At 41.8% G+C, this 22,443-nt stretch overlaps 1 protein-coding gene across 5 annotated transcripts in view; it reads left to right on the forward strand.

The window, feature by feature from the left end:
* Nucleotides 1-15,361: 15,361 nt before the first annotated feature.
* Nucleotides 15,362-22,443, forward strand: part of LOC110521760 (exocyst complex component 2) — an 86,807-nt gene continuing 79,725 nt past the window's right edge. The window contains exons 1-2 of one of the 5 annotated variants that reach the window (XM_036969306.1): nucleotides 15,362-15,574; nucleotides 17,496-17,563. The gene's annotated coding sequence lies outside the window, so the exon portion shown is untranslated. The remainder of the gene's footprint in view (nucleotides 15,575-17,495; nucleotides 17,564-22,443) is intronic. The other 4 variants (XM_036969307.1, XM_036969310.1, XM_036969308.1 and 1 more) reach the window with 4 other exon arrangements.

Genomic DNA, 22,443 nt, shown 5'->3' on the forward strand with positions numbered 1-22,443 from the left:
CCAAACTGACTCTCTGTCCTCTGTTTTCATCCTCCTAGATCTATCCACTGTATTTGGCACAGGGAACTATCAGATCCTCCTCTCCACCCTCTCAGGGCTAGGCGTTTCAGGCTCTGCAAACTCTTGGATTGCATCCTACCTTGCAGGGCACTCATACCAGGTGACGTGGAGAGGATCTGTGTCTGCACCACGTACTCTCACTACTGGTGTCCCCCAGGGCTCAGTTCTAGACATTCTTCTCATCTCTCTATACACCAAGTCACTCGGTTCATCCTATCCTGACAGGGTCTCTCCGATCATTGCTATGTGGATGACACACAACTACTTTTCTCCTTCCCCCCTTCTGACACCCAAGTGGCAACACGGATCTGTGTGTGCCAGATATCTCAGCTTGGATGTCAGCCGACCACCTCAAGCTCAACAAGACGGCGCTACTCTTCCTCCCTAGGCAGGCCTGCCCGCTCAAAGACCTTTCCATCAGAGTTGACAACTCCACAGCGTCGCCCTCCCAGAGTGCAAAGCACATTGGCGTGACCCAGGAAAACACCCTGTCGTTCTCTGCAAACATCAAAGCAGTGACTCGCTCCTGCAGGTTCATGCTCTATAACATCCGTTGAGTGAGACCCTACCTCAAACAGGAAGCAGTGCAGGTCCTAATCCAGGTAATTGTCATCTCCCGTCTGGACTACTGCAACTCGCTGTTGGCTGGGCTCCCCGATTGTACCATTAAACCCCTGCAATGTATCCAGAACGCTGCAGCACGCCTGGCTTTCACCCTTCCCAAGTTCTCCCACTCCTCCGCACACTCCACTGGATTCCAGTCGAAGCGCGCATTCACTACAACAGGGTAGTAGGAGCGAGTGTGGAGACCCTACACTATAAGACACTCTTACGGACAGTTGTGGCTGCTTCACGTGATGTATTGTTGTCTCTACCTTCTTGCCCTTTGTGCTGTTGTCTGTGTCCAATTATGTTTGTACCATGTTTTGTGCTGCTACCATGTTGGGCTGCTGCCATGTAGTGTTGCTACAGTACCACATTGTTGTCATGTTGTGTTGCTACCATGCTATGTTGTCATGTGTTGCTGCCATGCTATGTTGTCGTCTTAGGTCTCTCTTGTTGTAATGTGTTTTTTCCTATATTTGTTAAAATATTTTTTATCCCAGTCCCCATCCCCGTAGGAGGCCTTTTTCCTTTTGGTAGGCCGTCATTGTAAATAAGAATTTGTTCTTCACCGACTTGCCTAGTTACATAAAGGTTCAATAAAATACAAAATAAAAGACCATGGTGCTTGCCTACGGAGCAGCAAGAGGATCTGCCCCTCCCTACCTTCCGGCTATGCACTCCGTTCTGCCATATCTGGTCTCTTGGCCCGTTACAGGCACAGCAACACTACATGCAGTGTCATATGGGGTCTCAAACACCTCTAAAATATTATCCTTGCATGGTAAAATGAGCAATATGGCCTTTACAACACTCTGTTATAGGGCACAGTCCCCGACCCCCTAGCATTTCACCAAAACCATTCCCTGTCCTTTGAGCTAGACTCTTCGTGAACAATCATTAGCCTTGTTTTATCAATGTTGATTCCATTATTTCAACACATTTAATTGATGTCTATATGTTGTTTAATCAACAGTACCAGTCAAAGGTTTGGCACACCTACTCTTTCAAGGGTTTTTCTTTCTTTTTTACATTGTAGAATTATAGTGAAGAGATCAAAACTATGAAATAACACATATGGAATCATAGAGTAAGCAAAAAAGTGTTAAATCAAAATATATTTTATATTTTTCAAAGTAGCCATCCTTTGCCTTGATGACAACTTTTCACACTCTTGGCATTCTTTCAACCAGCTTCATGATGAAATCTGAGCACTTGTTGGCTGCTTTGCCTTCACTTTGCCATCCAACTCATCCCAAACCATCTCAATTGGGTTGAGGTCAGGTGATTGTGAAGGCCAGGTCATCTGATGCAGCACTCCATCACTCTCCTTGGTCAAATAGCCCATACACAGCCTGGAGGTGTGTTTTGGGGTCATTGTCCTGTTGAAAACAAATGATAGTCCCACAAAGTGCAAGTTGGGATGGCGTATCACTGCAGAATGATGTGGTAGTCATGCTGGTTAAGTGTGCCTTGAATTCTAAACAAATCACAGAGAGTGTCACCAGCAAAGCACCCCCACACCACCTCTGCCATGCTTCACGGTGGGAACCACACATGCAGAGATCTGTTGACCTACTCTGTGTTTTACAAAGACACGCCGGTTAGAACCAAAAATCTCAAATTTGGACTCATCAGACCAAAGGACAGATTTCCACTGGTCTAATGTTAATTTCTCGTGTTTCTTTGCCTAAGCAAGTCTCTTCTTATTATTTGTGTCCTTTAGCAGTGGTTTCTTTGCAGAAATTTTAGGACGAAGGCCTGATTTACACAGCCTCCTCTGAACAGTTGATGTTGAGATGTGTCTGTTATTTGAACTCTGTGAATAATTTATTTGGGCTGCAATCCGATGTGCAGTTAACTAATGAACGTATCCTCTGCAGCAGAGGTAACTCTGGGTCTTCTTTTCCTGTGGCGGTCCTCATGAAATCCAGTTTCATCATAGCGCTTAATGGTTTTTGCGACTGCACTTGAAGAAACTTTCAAAGTTCTTGAAATGTTCCATACTGACTGACCTTCATGTCTTAAAGTAATGATGGACTGTTGTTTCTCTTTGCTTATTTGAGCTGCTCTTGCCATAATATGGACTTGGTCTTTTACCAAATTGTCACGCCCTGGCCATAGAGAGGTTTTTATACTCTATTTTGGTTAGGCCAGGGTGTGCATTCTAGTTTCTTTATTTCTATTTCTTTGTGTTTGGCCGGGTGTGGTTCTCAATCAGAGGTAGCTGTCTATCGTTTTTTCCCACCTGTGTTTTGTGGGTAGTTGTTTTCTGTTTTGTGTCTGCACCAGACAGAACTGTTTCGCTTTGTTCCACTTTGTTATTTTGTTTCAGTGTTAAGTTTGAATAAATAATCATGAACACGTACCACACTGCGATTTGGTCCTCTACTTCAGACGAGCGTTATACAAATAGGGTTATCTTCTGTACACCAACCCTTCCTTGTCACAACACAGCTGGTTGGCTCAAACACATTAAGGAGGAAAGAAATTCCACAAATTAACTTTAACAGGGCACACCTGTTAATTGAAATGCATTCCAGGTGACTACCTCATGAAGCTGGTTGAGAGAATGCCAAGAGTGTGCAAAGCTGTCAAGGCAAAGGGTGGCTACTTTGAATAATCTCAGATATAAAATATATACTTTGACTTGTTTAACACTTTTTTGGTTACTACATGATTCTGTATGTGTTTAATAGTTTTGATGTCTTCACTACTAAATTGGAAAATAAAGAAAAACCCTGGAATGAGTATGTGTGTTCAAACTTTTGACTGGTACTGTATATAGAGCCAACAATCCATCCACACAGCCCAGACCCAGGTATTAGTATTGGTTATGACAAAACAGTACACAGTCTCATAGGAGTGCTCTCTGACATTGATCGATTCTCTCTCTCATTTGATGCAGACCCTGGGATCTGAACTACAGTGAGACCGGGGGAGGGAGGCTGAGGAGGAGAGTAATATTTACAATGAGCTCTTCCTCTCGCCGGCCAGGGGCCCATGGGAAAAACATATGAAAGACAAAGAATGAACAATAGAGGGTTTTAGGGTTTGAGCTACGGTGCCAACACAGTATGTGCCATGGGAGACAGGGAGGGTTGGATTGGAGGGGCGGGGTTCTCTAGGCCTGGTTTTATTGTGTGGGGGGGGGGGGGGGGGGTATAACTTCACTGGCCCTCTTTAGTGCACACCTGGAAAAGAAATATGCCTGAGCGGGGATTTTAAGCAGAAATGTGCACTTTTGAGACTATTCCATTGGCTCAATTGTACCGTGTAAACCCAAATCAAGCACAGCACAAGTATTTGAAAGTATGTGACATATGTATTTGACCGAGGTCTGCCAGCAACTTTCTGAAGTGTCAATGATACTCAACATCAAACGTAACATTCTTGAATGCTCCAAAGCAAATTCTCCAGTGTTAATTAAATTTAAAACATAACAGTGTTAAATCAACACTGAAAGTGTGGAGTCTGTGGAGCCTTATACACACCAGAACATAGTTAAATTAACACATTGCATAGTGTAAAGCCGTATTCAAATATTTCCCAGAGTGCCTTGCCTTACTATGAAATTGTAGAATTACCACCCATGACTGTGTTTGTTAGTGACAGAGACATGGTTGTTGCATTCATCTGTTCTCAGGTCTATGGACTTCACCCAGTGAGATCTTAAGTGAATGTTAAAACATTAAAGATATATTTTTCAACACAATACCATTTGTATTTCATAGGGCCTTATTATGAGAGCCTAGTTTTAGCTAAATGGTCTGTGTTATCAGGGATTCTTGGGATGTCCCTACCCTATTGAAGTTGACATTTAAAATAGGTGTTAGGGTTTAGGGTAGGGACCGGATAGCAATGACCTTAGCCTAATACAGGGGCCTGAGACTCTGGCTGGCTGAAGACATAGCTAGCCAGTAACTAGCTAACACCAGACACAGTTGAAAGTGGAAATATTAAATTCTCTTTGCCATTAGTGAATAGGGTCAAGTTTTAATTATATTTGCTGACACCCTACAGTCAAATTTTGGCACGAGTAGAGTAGCTTTCAGTGGAGGCTCCTCAGAAGAGGAAGGGGAGGACCATCCTCCTCAGTGAATTTCATAGTACAAATAGTGAAACATTACAAACGTTACCCTTTAAAGATAACTATACTTAAATAAAGGTAAATAAAATAAAAAAACTGTTTAGCAATAAAGGATGTCTACGGTAGCCTTAACAGCACTCTGTAGGGTGGCACCATGGTGTAGCCTAAGGCCAGCTAGTTTCCATCCTCCTCTGGGTACATTGACTTCAATACAAAACACAGGAGGCACTTGGTTCTCACCCCCTCCCATAGACTTACACAGTAGTTATAACAACTTTCGGAGGATGTACACCAACTGATCAGCTATTGCAGCATGAACTGATCTGTTTTCCTCCCAATCATAGATCAGAGAATTAATCTAGTAGTGAAAGCATAAGCTTCAGCTAGCGAACACTGCAGTGCATAAAATGTGGTGAGTAGTTGACTCAAAGAGAGAAAGAAAATAATTGAACGAATTCACTTCTTAAATGGAGAATCAAGAGAGAACTAACTATATATATATTTTTTTTTTTTAAACTTTCACTTCCTTGGCTAGCGAATGCAGCTAGCTAGTTTAGCCAACTCAAAAACTTGTCTCAAACAGAGAGGGATGCTATGTTAGCTAGCTGGCTATTGTCACGATCGTTGTTGGAAGGAATGGACCAAGGCGCAGCGTACTTAGAGTTCCACATGTTTAATAAATATGCAACACACCAAAAACAAACAGAAGAAAACGAACCGTGATATTTATATTTGAGTAAGACTTTACACTAAGCAGTGTTAATTTAACACTGTTCCGGTGTGTATATGGGTCCACAGACTCCACACCTTCAGTGTTAACACTCTCAGTAAAACAATTTGGGGGAGAATTTGCTTTGTATAAATGCCAGCTGTAAGTCTGACCTCCTCTCTCTTCACAGTGTATCACTGTGGCATTTCCACTTGTTCTGGGAAAGGCACAGGCAGCGACATTAGAGCAACGACAGGGAGTCAGCAGTCAGCACTACGGCACAGTGGTGTAAAGTACTTAAGTAAAAATACTTGAAAGTATTACTTAAGTCGTTTTTTGGGGTATTTCTACTTTACTATTTATATGTTTGACAACTTTTACTTTTACTTCACTATATTCCTAAATAAAATGATCACACATTGATCAAGAGAACATCCCTGGTCATCCCTACTGCCTCTGATCTGGCAGACTCACTAAACAAATGCTTAGTTTGTAAATTATGTCTGTTATGTTGGAGTGTGCCCCTGGCTATCCGTAAATTTAAAAAACAAGAAAATGGTGCCGTCTGGTTTGCTTAATATAAGGACTTGGAAATGATTTATATTTTTGGAATTAAATTTACCTTTGATACTTAATTATATTTCAAATCAAATACTTTGACTTTTTAGACTCAAGTAGGATTTTCATGGGGACTTTCAATTTTACTTGAGTCATTTTCTATTAAGGTATCTTTACTTTTACTCAAGTATGACAATTGGGTACTTTTTCCACCTCTAATGCACACTGGAGCTCTGAGCGCTGATAGTACCAACATATTTATCTCACCAAATTGTCCAAGGCATGGCAGAGTGTTTATTCGGATTTACACATCACCTTGCAAGCCAACATAATGTGATTTACAGGCCTGATGTGGCCTGTAAACCATGAGTTTCAGGTCATTGGATTACACTGTCAGATAAAAAGGTTCAGATTTGTTCCTAAAGGAGTACAAATACCCTCTCTTCCTCTGGGGAACCTATATTTTCCAATTAGCCAGGGTTAATGTGATAATGGAGGATCAAACTGAGATTTGGGCGGGTGGTTTAGCGACTACGCCATCTCTCTGGTGCTTTGGCCCAGGTCCAGACACAGCACGTTGCAGAGTGTTAGTGGATACTTTGAGATCTGGCTCTAAGCTCAGCAGGGGATATCTGTCTAGGTAAACATCTAACTTAGGTTAACGACTCTGGAGGATGTGGGCACTCAGCCCCCAGGGGTAGGCTAATGTAGCCCTTTGCCAAGAAGAGAGAATAAAGGTGACATATCACCCATACCGACTGGACTGGTGCTCCTTCCTGAACTTGATGAGGGGTTTTGGTGCTTTGTCCAGAGGGAGTCATAATGGGTTCTTTTTTTTCGAACAAGTTAGAGTTCTGAGGGATTCGCATGCAAGGCGTGGCTGCCTGGCGGCCGAGGATTCTAGGATAAATCCAACACCAAGTCCCAGTTGTCCATTTCACACGCCATTGGGTTTCATGACCACTTACAGTAGACACACCATCCAGCTCCTGTTTTCCCAGACCCCAGGCACGACCCTGAGAACTTTCCTACGACACAGAAAGATTCACCATGAACAAATCTACTACACAGAAAGATTCACCATGAACAATTATAATAAACAGAAACATTCAGCATGTAGAATTATTTTACACAAAAACATTCAACTACACATAAATATTCATAAATATCCATAGACACATTTAACATTCTAGTACACAGTAATATAGAGCATGGAACATTTCCAAGAGAACCATGTGGAAGATTTTAAAACAGTGTGTACTGTGTGTACTGTGTATTGGCTTAGAAAAGCAATTTAAGATCATTTGAAATTAGAAAAACACATTTAAGAACTAGGCCATGCTTTGTTTTGCGGGAATTGTAGAGAAAAAAATAACCCATTATAATCCCAAAAGTGCAAACTCCAGAAATAATGCAAAATGAAACAGTGTTGTACATTTACTGTACTCTACAATTCCCGCAAAACAAAGCCTAGTTCTTAAATGTGTTTTTCTAATTTCAAATGATCTTAAATTGCCAATACACAGACAGAATCAATATAATATCAATATAAGAGTTATTCTTTCCCCAAACCAGCCAGTCTCCCTGGAAGTGTTGCGTAGGATGTTTTTTTCATTTTATTTTTTTAATATATATATTTTTTTTAGCTACTATCTTGTCTCATCGCTACAACTCCCGTACGGGCTCGGGAGAGACGAAGGTTGAAAGTCATGCGTCCTCCGATACACCCAACCTTAACACAGCGCGCATCCAACCCGGAAGCCAGCCGCACCAATGTGTCGGAGCACCGTGCACCTGGCAACCTTGGTTAGCGCGCACTGCGCCCGGGCCACCAGGAGTCGCTGGTGCATCGAAGGTGTCTACTACTACTGACCACCGGACGACGCTAGGCGAATTGTGCGTCGCCCCATGGACCTCCCGGTCGTGGCCGGTTACGACAGAGGCTGGGCGTGAACTCTGATGGCACAGCTGGCACTGCAGTACAGCGCCCTTAACCACTGCGCCACCCGGGAGGCACAATGGTAGGATGTTTGCTGTGCAGTAGGTTCCTGGGCAAGTCTGTGTGAACTAGCCAGCACAAGTAGATGTTTGAGTTTTATATCACTTATATCCCTTCCTACAAGGAAAAGAAAAAGGTTGCCATCCCAAGGTTTGGTTTGGGCTCTTTGTTTTGAGACCCAGCGAGTCAAGAATGAACTAATAAGAAACAATGGCTTTAGAAGGAAAAATACAGGCACACTCTTGCAGTGTGCTTGGCAGGCACAGAACTCTAATATGGCAATATTAGCAGCAGAAAAGCCTATTTTACTGTCAATAATTTACAGTTCAATCAAGACGATAGGGATCCTATTCTCAAAGAAACAATTAACAATTGTGAAAAATGTATAAAACAAATAGCTCAGTAGACCCACATTCTGTCTATGGCTATGATCAAAATAAAGCATCATGTGAGAGATGAATACAGAATGGTTCAAATATATTTCAGGTTCTATGTTAAATATGGTTATTAGTGTGGGCACACTAGTCTCAACGTCAACAGTGAAGAGGCGACTCCGGGATGTTGGCCCTCTAGGCAGAGTTGCAAAGAAAAATACATTTCTCAGACTGGCCAATAAAAATAAAAGATTAAGATGGGCAAAAGAACAGACACTGGACAGAGGAACTTTGCCTAGAAGGTCAGCATCCCGGAGTCACCTCTTCACTGTTTACGTTGAGACTGCTGTTTTGTGGGTACTATTGAGTTGAGGACTTGTGAGGCGTCTGTTTCTCAAACTAGACACTCTAATGTACTTGTCCTCTTGCTCAGTTGTGCACCGGGGCCTCCCACTCCTCTTTCTATTATGGTTAGAGACCGTTTGTGCTGTTCTGCGAAGGAAGTAGTGTCACGTTCTGACCTTTTATTTCCTTTGTTTTGTATTTATTTAGTATGGTGAGTTGGGTGGGCAGTCTGTTTGTTTTACTAGGTTTTGGGTATTTCTATGTTTCAGCCTAGTATGGTTCTCAATCAGAGGCAGGTGTCAGTAGTTGTCTCTGATTGAGAATCATACTTAGGTTTGCCTGGGTTGCACTGTGTGTTTGTGGGTGATTGTTCCTGTCTCTGTGTTTGCACCAGATAGGACTGTTTTGGGTTTTCACGGTTCTTGTTTTTGTATTCAGTTGTTCATGTGTACATTTACGTATTAAAATAACCATGGACACTTACCACGCCGCATATTGGTCCTCTGATCCTTTTTGCCTCTCCTCTTCGGAAGAAGAGGAGGAAATCCCTTACAAGTAGTACACAGCGTTGTATGAGATCTTCAGTTTCTTGGCAATTTCTTGCATGGAATAGCCTTTATTTCTCAGAACAAGAATAGACTGGCGAGTTTCAGAAGAAAGTTATTTGTTTCTGGCCATTTTGAGCCTGTAATCGAACCCACAAATGCTGATGCTCCAGATACTCAACTAGTCTAAAGAAGGCCAGTTTTATTTTCTTAAATCATAAACAACAGTTTTCCGCTCTGCTAACAAAATTGCTAAATGATTTCTAATGACCAATTAGCCTTTTAAAATTATAAACTTGGATTAGCTAACACAACGTGCCATTGGAACACAGGAGTAATGGTTGCTGATAATGGGCCCCTGTACACCTATGTAGATATTCCATTTAAAAATCTGCCGTTTCCAGCTACAATAGCCATTTACAACATTAACAATGTTGTAACACTGTATTTCTGATCAATTTGATGTTATTTTAATTGTCAAAAAAACTTGCTTTTCTTTCAAAAACAAGGACATTTCTAAGTGACCCCAAACTTTTGAATGGTAGTGTATGTACATATATATATATAAATAAACTCAGCAAACATTTTTCAGGACCCTGTCTTTCTAAGATCATTCGTAAAAATCAAAATAACTTCACAGATCTTCATTGCAAAGGGTTTAAACACTGTTTCCCATGCTTGTTCAATGAACCATAAACAATTAATGAACATGCACCTGTGGAACGGTCATTAAGACACTAAAAACTTACAGACGGTATGGCAATTACGGTCACAGTTATGAAAACTTAGGACACTAAAGAGGCCTTTCTACTGACTCTGAAAAACACCAAAAGAAAGATGCCCAGGGTCCCTGCTCATCTGCATGAACGTGCCTTAGGCATGCTGCAAGGAGGCATGAGGACTGCAGATGTGGCCAGGGCAATGAATTGCAATGTCTGTACTGTGAGACACCTAAGACAGCGCTATAAGGAGACAGGACGGACAGCTGATCGTCCTCGCAGTGGCAGATCACGTGTAACAACACCTGCACAGGATTGGTACATCTGAACATCACACCTGCGGGACAGGTACAGGATGGCAACAACAACTGCCCGAGATACACCAGGAACGCACAATCCCTCCATCAGTGCTCAGACTGTCCGCAATAGGCTGAGAGAGGCTGGACTGAGGGCTTGTAGGCCTGTCGTAAGGCAGGTCCTCACCAGACATCACCGGCAACAACGTTGCCTATGGGCACAAACCCAACGTCGCTGGACCAGACAGGACTGGCAAAAAGTGCTCTTGCTGGTGCCTTGGTGGAAGAGTGGGGTAGCATCTCACAGCAAGAACTTGCAAATTTGCTGCAGTCCTTGAGGAGGAGATGCACTGCAGTACTTAATGCAGCTGGTGGCCACACCAGATACTGACTGTTACTTTTGATTTTGACCCTCCCTTTGTTCAGGGACACATTATTCAATTTATGTTAGTCACATGTCTGTGAAACCTGTTCTGTTTATGTCTCAGTTGTTGAATCTTATGTTCATACAAATATTTACACATGTTAAGTTTGCTGAAAATAAACACAGTTGACAGTGAGAGGACGTTTCTTTTTTTGCTGAATTTATATATACACACACACATAGTACCAGTCAAACATTTGGACACACCTACTCATTGCAGTGTTTTCTTTATTTTTTACTATTTTCTACATTGTAGAATAATAGTGAAGGCATAATGAATATGAAATCATGTAATAACCAAAAAAGTGTTAAACAAATCAAAATATATTTTATATTTATGATTCTTCAAAGTAGCCACCATTTGCCTTGATGACACTCTTGGCATTCTCTCAACCAGCTTCATGAGGAATGCTTTTCCAATAGTCTTGAAGGTGATTAAATCTAACCTTTAATTAAAGTAAAATAATTGAAAGAAAAAATAAATCATAAAACTAATATTCTTCTCAATATATGTGTGCCACAATTATTGCCACCCCTTCATTCAATACTTTGTGCAACCTCCCTTTGCCAAGAGTCTTCTCATATAATGTGTAATGAGGTTGGAGAACACATGGCAAGGAATCTGAGACCACTCCTCCATACAGAATCTCTCCAGATCCTTCAGATACCGAGCTCGGCTCATCCCACATGTTTTCTATGGGGTTTAGGTCAGGGGACTAGGCAAAACCTTGATTCTGTGGTCAGTGAACTATTTTTGTGTTGATTTTGAGGTGTGCTTGGATCATTGTCCTGCTGGAAGATCCAAACACGGCCCAGCTTAAGCTTCCTAGCAGAGGCAGTCAGGTTTTGATTTAATATCTGCTGATATTTGATGGAGTCCATGATACCATATATCCTAACAAGTTGTCCCGGGCCTTTTGAAGAAAAACGGCCCCACAACATCAAATATCCACCTCCATACTTCACCGTGGGGATGAGTTACTTTTCTGCATGGCTATCTTTCTGTCTACGCCAAACCCAACTCTGGTGGGCACTTGAGTTTGTTATTTGATGACAACAAATACTTTTTTTATGGCAACCCTGCAAAACAACTTGTGGTTATGTAGGTGGCGTCTGATTGTAGATTTGGAGACTTTCTGACACCAAGACCCAACTATCGTCTGCAATTCTCCAGCTGTGATCCTTTTCGGCCACTCTAACCATCCTCCTCACTGTGCATGGGGTCAATATAGACACATGTTAACAATCAGCCCACAAGAGGACATCTCCAGTTGTTTTAAACTTCTTAATTATTGCCCTGATAGTGGAAAATTTGCATTTTCAACCGTTGAGCTATTTTCTTATGGCCATTTCCTGATTTGTACAGCTCAACAACCTTTTGTCACACATCCTCACTGTAGTCTCAGGTCTTTCCCATAGTGATGGATGACTATGGAAACTTGGCCTGTGTGTCACCTCATATTTATACCCCAGTGAAACAGGAAGTCATGGCTTAACACTTAAGTGTTCCTAATCACTCAGGTGAACTTAAAGATGTGAAATATGAATGGGAATTTACTTTTACAGTTAGATTTTATTCATAAGAATGCCAATAATTGGGTGCCAATAATTGTGGCACAGATTTTTCGGGGAAAAATATTTATTTAAAATGTATTTCTTTCAATCATTTTGCTTCATTTAAAAGGTCAGATTTTTGTGAATATTTTGAATGAAAGATGAAGAGGATAAATAGCAAATAATTTTTTTCACAACGTGTTTTGCTCATATTTACCAATGGTGCCAATATTAGCGAAGGACAATGTAGACAGGCGTGTGCCTTTCCAAATCATGTCCAATCAATTGAATGTACCACAGGTGGACTCCAATAAAATTGTAGAAACATCTCAATGATGATCAATGGAAACAGGATGCACCTGAGCTCAATTTTGAGTCTCATAGCAAAGGGTCTGAATAGTTATGTAAATAAGGTATTTCTGTTTTTAATACATTTGAAATAAATTCTAAAAACCTGTTTTGGCTTTGTCATTCTGGGGTATTGTGTGTAGATTGCTGAGGAAAATGTTTTATTTAATCAATTTTAGAATAAGGCTGTAACGTAACAAAATGTGGAAAAAGTCAAGGGGGGTCTGAATACTTTTCCGAAAGCACTTTAAATATATTATTTATTTGAAAATGTATTAAATGTTTTTTCCCCCTCATCAATCTACACATAATACCCCAGAATGACAAAGCTAAAACAGTTTAGACGTTTATCCTAATAAAATTAAAAATTAAAAAAAGAAATATCACATTTACAAAAGTATTCACACCCTTTACTCAGTACATTGTTGAAGGACCTTTGGCAGTGATTACAGACAAGTCTTCTTGGGTATGACGCTACAAGCTCGGCACACCTGTATTTGGGGAGTTTCTCCCATTCTTCTCTGCAGATCCTTCCAAGCTCTGTCAGGTTGGATGGGGAGCGTCGCTGCACAGATAACTTCAGGTCTCTCCAGAGATGTTCGATCGGGTTCAAGTCTGAGCTCTGGTTGGGCCACTCAAGGACATTCAGAGACTTGTCCTGAAGCCACTCCTGCGTTGTCTTGGTTGTGTGCTTAGGGTCGTTGTCCTGTTGGAAGGTGAACCTTCGCCCCCAGTCTGAGGTCCCAAGCGCTCTGGAGAATGTTTTCATCAAGGATCTCTCTGTACTTTGCCTCGATCCTGACGATTCTCCCAGTCTCTGTTGCTAACATCCCCACAGCATGATCCTGCCACCACCATGATTCACCATAGGGATGGTGCCAGGTTTCTTCCAGATGTGACGCTTGGCATTCAGGCCAAAGAGTTCAAACTTGGTTTCATCTGACCAGAGAATCTAATTTCTCATGTCTCAGAGTCTTTAGGTGCCTTTTGGAAAACTCCAAGCAGGCTGTCATGTGCCTTTTACTGAGGAGTGGCATCCGTTGGGATATTCTGCCATAAAGGTCTGATTGGTGGAGTGTTGCAGAGATGGTTATCCTTCTGGAAGTTTCTCCCATCTCCACAGAGGAACTCTAGAGGTTTGTCAGAGTTACCATCGGGTTCTTGGTCACCTCCCTGACCTAGGCCCTTCTCCACGGATTGCTCAGTTCGGTGGTTCCAAACTTCTTCCATTTAATAATGATGAAGGCCACTGTGTTTTTGGAGGACCTTCAATGCTGCAGACATTTTTGAGTACCCTTCCCCAGATCTGTGCCTCGACACAATCCTGTCTCAGAGCTATATGGACAATTGCTTCGACCTCATGGCTTGGTTTTTCCTCTGACGTGCACTGTCAACTGTAGGACCTTATGTAGACAGGTGTGTGCCTTTCCAAATCATGTCCAATCAATTGAATTTACCACAGGTGGACTCAACATCTGAAGGATGATCAATGGAAACAGGATGCACCTGAGCTCAATTTCAAATGGGGTGCATTGTGTGTAGATAGATTTAATTTAATTTAGAATAAGGCTGTAACATAACAAAATATGGAAAAAGTTAGGTCTGAACACTTTCCAAATGCACTAAATATTAGTACCAGTCAAAAGTTTGGACACACCTTCTCATTCAAGTGTTTTTCTTCATTTTATACATTGTAGAATAACAGTGAAGACATCAAAACTATAAAAAAAAGCATATGGAATCATGTAGAAACCAAAAAAAGTGTTAAAAAAATCTTCAAAGTAGGTTTGGGATGACTTGGGACCGCAGAGTGAAGGAAAAGCAGCCAACAAGTGCTCAGCATATGTGGGAACTCCAAGACTGTTGGAAAAACATTCCAGGTGAAGCTGGTTGAGAGAATGCCAAGCGTGTGCAAAGCTGTCAAAGGCAAAGGGTGGCTACTTTGAAGAATCTCAAATCTATTTTGATTTGTTTAACACTTTTTTGGTTACTACATGATTTCATGTGTTATTTCATAGTTTATATCTTCACTATTATTCTATAATGTAGAAAATAGTATAAATAAAGAAAAACCCTTCAATCAGTAGGTGTGGCTCCCAAGTGTACCATGGGCTTATACCCTCCCAGGCTCACCCATGGCTGCACCCATGCCCAGTTGTGTGAAATCCATCGATTATGGCATAATTCATTTATTGATATTGGACTGATTCCCTTACAGGAACTGTTTATATTTTTGTTCAGTACACAAACACACACACACAGAGGGTACAAAATATTAGGAACACCTTACTAATATTGATTTGCACCCCCTTTTTCCTGCAGAACAGCCTCAATTCATCAGGGAATTGTTGTACAACGTGTCAAAATATTTCCACAGGGATGCACAGTTGTGTTAAGTTCTTGATACACATGGGAAACTGTTGAGCGTGAAAAACCCAGCAGCGTTGCAGATCTTGACTCACTCAAACCGGTGCGCCTGGCACCTAGTACCATCCATCCCCTGTTCAAAGACACAAATATTTTTGTCTTGCCCATTCACCCTCTGGATGGCACACATACACAATCCATGTATCAAGGCTTAAAAATCCTCTTTAACCTGTCTTCTCCCGTTCATCTACTCTGATTGAAGTTGAATTAACAGGTGACATCAATTAGGGATCATAGCATTCACCTGGTCAGTCTACATCATGGATAGAGCAGGTGTTTCTAATGTTTTGTACGCTCAGCAGTGCAATGCATTTTAGCTACAGTGTTTTGAGTAACAATCCACACCATACCAAATTGTACTCAACTCAACTCAACCCAGCTCCTGCGCTGATGGCTCTGATGCTCCGAGGGGGATGAAGATGAGTGCGTGATGACATCATCGCCGACTGGGCGTTGCAGGAAGTGGCAAACAAAGTTGATATCTGAAAAGGTTAGCTGGAATATTTCATTCAACTGCTGCATTGTAAGTTACCCTATTATCTATTTTACAAAATATTGTGACACATATGAAAGCTTTATTTTACCATTGGATTGGATTCACGGTCTTAGTTCGTCTCATTTTGCAGAATTCTCCGATGATTGTTTACATTTCCGTTATCAAAGCTAGCCTGCTGGCTTGCATGCTACTAACGTTAGTCAGCTAACAGTTTCCAACTTCCAATTTACTGTTCATATCGTTACTATGTATGTTTGTCTGATGGTCTAAGTATGTGTATAAGTAATTATATTGGTCTGGCAGCGAACGCACTTGAGAAATGTTTTAACTATTAGTTGCGCTAGCTAACTACTGCTAGCGCTGTCTGTGTCAGCTGACATGTCCCCAAAAAACAACCTCGCTTGCTCACCTTTCTTGACATGCGCACAGGTATCGCATCAAGGGGTCATTGACCACACAGAATCTACATTCCTACCTGGGACGGTCTTGCCAAAGAGAATGACACATTTATGAACGATGTGGTCTTGCTTACTGCTTTCCTTGGTTTATTCGGCACTACTGTACTGTAGCGCAGGGCTAGGCCTGTGTAAGGCCAGTCTCATGAAATATATCCGGTGTTTATATGTGTAAATTTGACTACGCAGATGTAGAGGAGTTCTGTAGGATATAATGGAAACCATGGCCTGTCAAACTAATAGCCTTTGCCTCTTGTTTTGTTTGATTGATGGTAGCCGACTAAACTCAACTCCACAATGGGCAGTGGTGTAGTGCTATTTTTGTAGGTGAGGGATCGTAATAATAATTTTTTAAAAAGGTAATCAAAGTTTGTACCAACATATTTAGCCAATTGAATAGCCAGCCTATCATTATAGAATATGCATAAAATGCATCCACCAATTGCGATGTCTGCCTATGCCATATTGTCTAAAGAAAAGGTTACTTTTTCTAATACCCTCAACACCAATTTATTTCAAAATAGGCCATCATCACTGTCAGTTGTGAATGATAATTCTTCACGTTTTATCGGTGAAACGTTCAAACTGTATCTCCATGTCAATCACTTGATTTATCTCAATCAGTTTCATGGTAATATGCATTTAGATCTTTTTAAATAAGTGCAGATACTGTTAACAAACTATTAGCATTAATTGTATATTGTTTTAATCAAAGCATAAATCCTGCCTGGTTGTGCGCTCTGAGTTTTCGCGCATGATACTTTTTGGGGGAATATTCAGCTTCAGCTAGCCATCCTAAAATCTCATTAAGAAATTCTGTGTTTTTGGTGTAACAGTAAACTTATAGGCCTATTATGCTAATATTCGGTTATGTTTTGAGGAATGCAAATTGTGTTCTTCCCAGACATTGATTCAGCATTGATATAACTTTACTGAATTTGTTTTTGTAACATTTTCTGTGGAAATTGTTAAAATTTGTCCTTGTTCATACAGTTTTATGGTTTGTTAAACTTTTAAGTCAATGGTTTTTGTTTGGCTTACATTTTAAAGTGAACTGAGTCAAAGCATAATTTTGTTACCATGGAATTGCACTACAGCAGCATATTGCTGATATAAGGTCAGTGCCTTGAAACTATGCAGATGATTGTTACCTTAGTGCTTCAGTCCCCTTGGATACATTTTTCCCCATTGCTTTATCAGACTTTTGATCTAAATGAGACTTTGCAATAGCCTACATTTTGTGTAAGCTTCTTGTATGATTTTTAATCTTTGACATCACCAAAATGATGTAGGCCTAAGTGTTGCAGATAAGCAAGCGCTGTCTTTAATTGATATTTTTTTGTGTGTCAGGTCAGTGTTGAGGGGGTCATGTTATTGGTAGAGAAACATTACCCCCTACTGTGTTACCCTCAGAGGTGAAAGGTCAGAGCATAGATGTTGATGTGTGTGTGTGTGTGCATCCTCAAATACTGCACACTGGTGTGCTGTTTCAGGTGGAGCAGTGGGCAAGGAGAGCGAGACTGAACAGGCAGCTTTGAACCTTCCTTCTCTACGGCTTAAGGTATGACAGGCTTAATGAAACGTAAGCCCTCTGCTGTTATCACACCTAGGAATACAGTATGTTAAACAACAACTGGAGAATGAAGACTAACAGTAATATAGGTACTTCTCAGTGTTTCCCACTCTCTGTGCTTTTATTAAAGGATCTGTTATTCTTGCATTTTGTGTATGCCCTCATGGATTGATCACATGATTGTCAACCAACGCAGAGTAAATAGCCTACTATGCGACACGACTCTGCGTGGCTGGCTATGTGAAACACGCAAAAGGAAATAAACGAATGTGTCCGAAAATAATAATTAAACAGCGACGAGAGATCTGTATATAATGACAAAATGCTAATGTCTCTGTCCTAACAAAGGGAGTCGTTGTCCCAAAGGCGGGAAGGCAGTTGACAGGTTTAAATCCAAAGTAAGCACATAGAAACGCATTGGGCTTATTTTGCTGTAATTCGCTCCCTGTCATCACTCACTTTGACTGACAGGCACCTATTCCATCAATAGATCACTAGAAGATGCATATGATTCATTCTAGCAGGAGAAGGCTTGACGGACTAGCAATTTGAAACTTTTTAAAGGAAAAGTAGTAGAAAGTAGAAAATGTAGCTGACTTAAAATGAGTCAGTAACCTTCTGATTAGCCGACAGCCGGCCTTATTGGAAAACACTGACTGACTGTAATGTTATTTTTTAATATTTTTTTTACATGTTTTATCAACCTTGGTTGATTGCACTGACTAAGTTGCTAAGGACATGAGCGCCTACTTAAATGACCAACATTTCTATGTAAATGTGAAAAAAGAAAACTTGCAAAGAACACTGGGTAATATGCCGCAGCATGGGTAATTCCAGTAATGTACTATAAATTAGGTTACCGTAACATTTTTGGCACTGTAAAATGGATTATCCAAAAATGGATTACAATACATTTCAGTAACATTCTGGCCAATTGCTGCCAGTAAATTGCTGTACGTTTTACTGGAAATATTTTAGTGTGGGTGTGCAAGCCTATATCAATAAGGCCTACTGTATTATTTTGAGGGATTCTTTAAATTACTAAATCTTTTTTTTAAATTACATTTTCTGCAACTTTTTCCACCACGTGTGTATGTATGCTGTGTATTAATCACACAATGATATCACAGGAAATTAGTGCTAAGCTGTTGCTGAGCCTCTCTCTGGTTGGAGCCTTGAAGACCCCTTTCCTCACCCCTGACTTCCACCCATCTCCCTGCAGGGGACACAGGGCTGTTTCCTGCCCTCTCTCTGGCTCTAATTGAAAATGTTGGGTGGCCCGGCTGGCCCCTGCTTGTTTGTTTTGGTGGAATGCAGTGGCGGGTTATATTTTTGCGGCACTTTCTCATCAGTGGTTTCTGCTTTAAGGAAGGGTTTCCCAAACTCTGTCCTTTTGCCCTAGCACTACACAGCTGATTACAATAACCAACTCATCATCAAGCTTGGATTATTTGAATCAGCTGTGTAGTGCTAGGGCAAAAACCAAAATGTGCACCCAGGGGGGGCCCCCAGGGCTGACATTGGGAGACCCTGCTATAGGGTTAGGCTAGGGTGGATTGAACCAGAGCGGTCACAGCAGGGGTGAAAGGTTGATGCGGACAATGTTTTTGGAGTGGCACTTCTCTCTCACCCCTGTCGTCCCGCCTTTCCCACAATGAGTACTTACTAAAGAGTCCTTAAGGAAACTGTAGAATACTATACTACACACTGCCCGAGGGACGCAGTGGTCTAAGGCACTGTCACTACAGTTCCTGATTCGAATCCAGGCTGTGTCTCACCCGGCCGTGATTGGGAGTCCCATAGGGCGGCGCACAATTGGCCCCGTGTCTTCCGGGTTTGGCCGGGGTAGGCAGTCATTGTAAATAAGAATTTGTTCTTAACTAACTTGCCTAGTTAAATAAAGGTTCAATTAAACATGTGCATATACCCTGCCCATTTTCATAGATACATAGATAATAAACAGCGAGTAGCAGCCGTCTAAAAACAAAAGGGTGGGGTGTCAATGTAAATAGTCCGGATGGCCATGTTGAACAACTGATCAAAGTCTTATGGCTTGGTGGTAGAAGCTGTTAAGGAGCCTTTTGGACCTAGACTTGGTGCTCTGGTACCGCTTGCCACTATGGTACCGCTTGCGCTAGCAGAGAGAACAGTCTGACTTTGGTGACTGGAGTCTTTGACAATTTTTTGGGCCTTCCTCTGACACTGCCGGGTATAGAGGTCCTGGATGGCAGGAAGCTTGGCCCACGTGATGTACTGGGCTGTACGCACTACCCTCTGTAGTGCCTTGCGGTCGGAGGCCGAGCAGTTGCCATACCAGGCTGTGATGCAACCAGTCAGGCAGGATGCTCTTGATGGTGCAGCTGTATAACTTTTTGAGGACCCATGAATTGGAGTGGGTCTAGGGTTTCCGGGATGATGGTGTTGATGTGAGCCATGACCAGCTTTTCAAAGCATTTCATGGTGGCTACCGACGGTAGTCAGTTAGGCAGGTTACCTTCGCTTTCTTGGGCACAGGGACTATGGTGGTCTGATTGAAACGTAGGTATTACAGACTCAGTTTGGGAGAGGTTGAAAATGTAATTGAAGACACTTGCCAGTTGTTCCACGCATGCTCTGAGTAAATGTCCTGGTAATCGGTCCCTAGTCCTTGTTCCCAGTTCTCACGCTCATCATGAGCCATGTTTTTGTATGTAAATATTAGTTACTGTACTTGTGACACGGCATTACCAAGGTTTAAACCCTGACTCCCCGTGGAATCTCATTCTATGGCTGTCTCCACATCCTAAGCCCTCTATAAACCTCAGCCTGCATTCATGCGCCCACATTTCAAATTCGGTTTATTTAGCCAGGATTCTGAGAGGAGAAGTTAGATCTTAAAAGTCCAATTTGAGACCAACAAACAGAGAACTTGCCAAAGGACAACAAATGGGAGAAGAGAGTGAGACAGAGGGGATAGAGAGAACTAAACCCGGACGCCGGACCCCTTATTGCGCCATTCTGGTGCTCTCCTAGATCTTTTCACTGTACTGCGTTGGGATTGGTTACTCTCTTACTGTCCTGTATTACAGTTGGCTGAGAAGTGCTGACTGGCCAACGAATTTGACAACGAATAATGTCTGTCTGCTCAAAAATATGAATACCACTGCCATTGTTTTATTTTATCTTTTATTTAACTAGACAAGTCAGTTAAGATCAAATTCTTATTTACAATGATGGCCTAGGAACAGTGGGTTAACTGCCTTGTTCAGGGGCAGAACAACTTTTTACCATGTCAGCTCAGGGATTCGATCTGGGAATACATATCTGTTGGTCACCGATACTTTAAAAATGGGTAGGGCGTGGATCAGAAAACCAGTCAGTATCTGGTGTGACCACCATTTGACTCTTGTAGCGTGACACTTCTCCTTCGCATACAGTTGATCATGCTGTTTGTGGCCTATGGAATGTTGTCCCACTCCTCGTCAATGGCTGTGCGGCGGTACTGGATATTGGCGGGAGTTGGAACACGCTGTCATACACGTCGATCCAGAGCATCCCAAACATGTTCAATAGGTGACATACTGTATCTAATGAATATGCAGGCCATGGAAGAACTGGGCCATTTTCAGCTTCCAGGAATTGTGTACAGATCCTTGTGACATGGGGCCATGCAATATCATGCTGAAATATGAAGTAATGGCATGACAATGGGCTTCTGGATCTCTTCATGATATATCTGTGCATTGAAATGCCATCCATAAAATGCAATTGTGTTCATTATCCATAGCTTATGCCTGCCTTTTAGGGTTGCACATTTTGTGGAAAATTTCCATGGGAATATATGCAAATGTAGATTTTTTTTGCATTGGATATATATCTAGCATATCAAATGGAGAGTGAAACATAAATATTTTTACCTTATCATAAATAGACATAATTGGAAATTATTAAATCCTTCCAATAGAAATAAAAAATTGATTTAGTTACAAATTTAACTTTTAATTAAATGATTTGACTCTTCACATGGGATGATTTCACTGAACAACAAAATAAAGGGAATATTAAATGATCCCCAATGATCCATCGCATCTCCCAAAAACATTTTCAGCAAACATCTGTAAAATGGTAGTCTGGAAGCTAAAGCTTTTGTTGTCTTCCTCTCAGGCTTCCATGTCTTCTCTGTGGACCTATTCAATGTCCACCTCTTGAACATCCGACTGACGCCTTATCTTCACTGTCACTTTCCAACCTTGTTGAGGATGGCTCGTTGTATGGCTCAAAAAGCCTAAAATTTGCCCGGATGGCCACCAATGTTTGTATTGGTCAGCCTGTTGCATGCTTTGGTGTGTGTGTTCCCAAACAAGGACCAGTTACACTCTGAGACGGCTAATGTTGGTGGGATTTGGAGGGTGATGGAGGCAGCAGGGGAAAGAGCCTCAGATCCACAAAGTCCCTTCCACCAGGTGGCTGATGAGATACATTGGTACGACTTTGCATCTCCGTCCCAAAGCCCTTGCTTGGGTGTGTACTTCGCCAGACTGCCAAGAACCTTGCCCTCATCCAGGCCAAGGTGGCGAGACACGGTGGGGATGACACCATAGGCCTTGTTGATCCCTGCACCAGAAAGGATGCTCTTGCCAGCATACTTGGGGTCCAACATGTACGCTGCAGCGTGTATGAGCTTAAGGCAGAAGTCCTCACGCTTTTTGATGTATTTCAGAACTGCAGTTTCCTCTGCTTACCGCTCTCTCCCAAAATACATCATCCAGGACGATCCTCTTGATGGTGCTGTCCATATTGGCAGACTGTGACATGGCCATTTCTTGGAGAGGCTCCTACCCCTCCAGGAGACTGTCAAACATGATGACACACCACCCCAACGGGTGTTG

Source organism: Oncorhynchus mykiss, chromosome 30 (assembly GCF_013265735.2).
Source record: "Oncorhynchus mykiss isolate Arlee chromosome 30, USDA_OmykA_1.1, whole genome shotgun sequence".
NCBI classification, from domain to species: domain Eukaryota; kingdom Metazoa; phylum Chordata; class Actinopteri; order Salmoniformes; family Salmonidae; genus Oncorhynchus; species Oncorhynchus mykiss.